The 4,024-nt window shown below is 41.0% G+C and overlaps 1 pseudogene; it reads right to left on the bottom strand.

Annotated features, from left to right (window-relative positions):
* Nucleotides 1–204: 204 nt before the first annotated feature.
* LOC143385716 (E3 SUMO-protein ligase PIAS2 pseudogene) lies at nt 205–1,825 on the bottom strand (annotated as a pseudogene).
* Between the last annotated feature and the right edge of the window lie 2,199 nt (nt 1,826–4,024).

The following is a 4,024-nucleotide window of genomic DNA, read 5'->3' as shown; positions in this document are numbered from 1 at the left end:
GTAATGTATGAAATTGAAATCCACTGCTCAAGAAGACACTGTTATGGCTGAAATGTATCTGATGCTCAACATGAATATGAAAAGTCCTTGTGTGTCATTTGGTTCTTGCTTCAGTCATCTGTGTTCATCTCTCAGAAAGCAAAAGAATCCATTTGACGTTTCAATAAATATCAAATTGCCAAAAAAAAAAAAAATAGCATCCATGGACCAGAGATCCAAGAAAGAGCAGTTTTGATGAATGATTCCCAGAATCAAATGAGTCCGCCTTTAGTCCAATGAGATGATGTCAGGAATGTTACTTCCACTGCTGGTTATGACCCCTGTCTCACTTTTGCTGCTGGATTAACTAACATGAGTACTGCTTTCATGGGGGCTGGTGGTGGTGACGGAGGTACTGCTTGCTGTTAAGGGTGAGGTGAGACTATCCAAAAACATAGGAGGACAGTACTGGGGATCATCTGGAATAAGGGAAAGAAAATCCAAACCTGGCAAGTCTGATGACATGCTTGATATTGGTGTGTGGTGGAATGGTACTGAGTAGTCTGTTAATGAAGGTGGAATAGCAGCAGGATCAACCGAAGTCACACTGGGCACCCTTACAGAAGATGGCTGATACATGAGAACCCCTTTGGTTGGGCTGCTTTGTGTTTCTGACATAAAGATGCATTTCCTTTTGGCAGGAGGTTCTTCATCTTCATCAGAAGAGCTTTCTATTTTTAGGTCAATAACATCCACTTTCTTCTTGCTTGCCTCACTGGCTACAGTCACTGAACAAGGCTTACTGAGTACACTTGAAGTTTCTATTTTTGTACATGGCTGGCTGGAAACTTTCATAGCTTCTTTCTTCGGTCTCATTGGACACCAAGAACCATCTTCTTGGAATCTTATTTCATCCACATCAGAACAGTCATTGAGAATTTCCATAAAAAGCCCATCTAGTATTAGACTTTCATAGGCAGCTTTTTTTGTCACACACAGGACAAATCCAGGTGGGCTTCTTCTCATTCATTTGTAGATAAAGGGCAGCATCAAAGCACTGTAGATGTGTACAAGTCACTGCACCGCATAGGATTGTTAGCCTCATTTTTCCTAAAGGGCACATTAAGGATACCCGAAGACTAGTTGTAGCAATTTCACTATCTGGATCTGCAGTAAGTTTTTCTTTAATTAGTGCTCTGGAATGATCAGGGTTTCTAATACCTTTCATTTTTAATCTCTGTAGTAACATGGCTGATGTAAGCTGTCTTACAAGATACACAGACATGGAGTAATTCTTTCCAATTTCAGATGCCCAAGAAATAGAAATCTGGTTTGGCACAGCTGAAGACAACCTAACTAAACCTAACTAAAGATGTAATATTCAGGGCGCTTCTGCTCAATCCCATTTTTCGGTGGTGGTGCATACCCAGGCAAAGGAAACAGCTTCCCATTTACTTTTATACATAGACTATTGGGATAGTTGTCTTCTTGAGGACAACTTGTCTCTGCCAGGCAAAGTCTCAGCTGAACTTGGACTGTATAATCTCTCCTACCACCTGGCAAAAAATCCCTTGATATGCATCTCTCTCTAACTTGTTGAGGTGTCAAAGCAAAAAAAAAAAAAAAAAAAAAAAAAACTTCTCTTGAAATCGCTGAATACTGCTTTGAACCTCAACTCTTCGAAATCCGCCATTTTATACCATCTGTGGGCGCCGCTGCCGCCACCGCTCCCCGTCCCGCCGCCGCCACCAACGCCGCCACCGCCACCAGCCGCCGCCGCCTCCAGCACCATCCTGCACTGGGCGCCACTGAAGACGCCGCGGCCACCGCCGCTGCCCTTCCCCATATTTTTTTTTTTTATTGGTGCACTACAGTTGTACATAATGATAGGATTTGTTGTTACATATTCAGATGTGCAGACAATGTAACAATATATTTGGCCAATATCACTCCCTGGTACTTCCTCTTTTCCTCCTTTCCTCCACTGATCTCCCTTTGATTTTTAGGAGATTCACCTCTACCTTTGTTTTCATTTTTCCTCCCTAGCTTCCACATATGAGAGAAAACACACCATCCTTAATCTTCTGAGTTTGACTCATGTTCCTCCTGCCTCAGCCTCCCAAGTCCCTGGTATTACAGGTGTGTGCCACTGCATCTGGCCTACAACATCTTTTGAGCACTATGGGGCAAGCACTGTGTTAGGTACTGAAGATGCAGTGAAGACGACGTTAGATGTAGCTTCTGCCTTATGTAGCTTGGTGTCTACTTGGGAGACAGATAAGAAGCTGGAATTGCAATGCAGATAGGTAAGTTTGGCAAACAGGGTCCTCAAGGGAGGGTGGGAACTCAGACTGCTGTGGCAGGAGATGGGGAGAACTTGACTCATGAATCAGACAAGGGCACTTGGAACGACTTCTCAGCTGAGGCCTGGAGATGAGGACAAGTTAGTCAGGTAAGGGCTCTTTTGGCTACTCAGTAAGCAAGGTAAAGACAGCTCAAGCTTGTAATTCTTCCAGTCTTTCTACTTTGTTCTGAAAAGATTCAGCTTGCTCATGCTAATATCTCCAGATTTGCTGACGTGGAAGAAGGTCACGCTGGTTTAACATTAGAGTTGTGTTTCTTCTCAAGTATCTGGATAGTATAGAATGGCAATGCCTGTTATTAAGGTGGGGTGGTGTGATATTCAGTGAGCCCAGGGTATATGAGGTAATTGGAGTAGTGTGTCCCCTCTAAAATGCATGTTGAAACTGAATCCTCAGTGCAATGGTATTAAGAGGTATGGCTTTTAGTGGCTGATTAAGTCATGAGGGCTCTGATCTAACAATCTTCAAAAAGGGCTCAAGGCTGAAGGCTGTCCTCTCTTGTGCTTCCATCCCTTCTGCCTTGCGCAGACATAGCATTCTGCCTTTGTGGAGGATGCAGCAATCAGGTGCCATCTTGGAAGCAGAGATCAGAGCCCCTTCACCAGAATCCAAATGTTCTAGACTTCTTGGCCTTCAGAATTGTGAGAAATGAAGTTTTTTTGTAAAAAGGACACACTTTTATTTGTTGACTTTTTCTTCTTTTAATGAATGAACTCCATGCAGTGAACTTTGCTCTTAGCACTGCCTTCATAGTGTCCCATTGAGTTTGATAAGTTGTATCAGAGTTCTTCTTAACCTTCAAGAATTTTTTTTTTAATCTTCTCCCTGATGTCTTCTGTTATCCATGCGTCATTCAATAGTGTAATGTTTAGTCTCCAGGTGTTTTAGTAGCTTTTATTTTTTATTTTATCCTTGATTTCTAGTTTCATTCCATTATGAAATCAGATAGAATGCAGAGCAGTATCTCTAAATTTCTGTATTTGCTAAGACTTGCTTTGTGGAATAATATATGGTCTATTTTGGAGAAGGATCCATGTACTTCTAACTAATTAATAAGTCTAACTTATTAATTGTATTATTGAGTTCTGTCATTTCTTTGTTTAGTTTTTGTTTGGAAGATCTATTCAATGGTGAGAGAGGTGTATTAAAGTCACTTAGTATTATTGTGTTATGGTCTATTTGGTTCTTGTAGTTGGGAAGGGTTTGTTTGATATTCATAGATGCCCATTGTTTGGGGCATAGATATTTATGATTGTTATGTCTTGTTGATATATGAATTCCCTAAGCAGTATGAAATGTCTTTCTTTGTCCCTTTTCAGTAGCTTTGTTTTGAAGTCCACTTTATCTGATGAGGATGGAACCCCCTGCTTGTTTACGTAGTCCATGTGAGGGATACCCTTTTCCCCACCCTTTCACCTTTAGTCTGTGGCTGTCTTTTCCTATGAGAAGAGTCTCTTGAAGGCAGCATATTGTTGGGACTTTTTAAAAAATATAATCTGTCAATCTATGTCTTTTAATTGATGAGTTTAGGCCATTCACATTCAGGGTTATTATTGAAATATGATTTCTATTCACGATCATTTGGTTTATTTTTGGTTTTTAACTTGACTTGGTTTCTCTTTTGATTGACCTTTCCGTTAGTGTAGTTCCTCCCTTTGCTGATTTTCATTGCTGTTTTTCAT

Source organism: Callospermophilus lateralis, chromosome 20 (genome assembly GCF_048772815.1).
Source record: "Callospermophilus lateralis isolate mCalLat2 chromosome 20, mCalLat2.hap1, whole genome shotgun sequence".
Classification (NCBI taxonomy): Eukaryota; Metazoa; Chordata; class Mammalia; order Rodentia; family Sciuridae; genus Callospermophilus; species Callospermophilus lateralis.
Note: the sequence above shows the minus strand (reverse complement) of the source record. Positions and strands in the feature narration are given on the sequence as shown.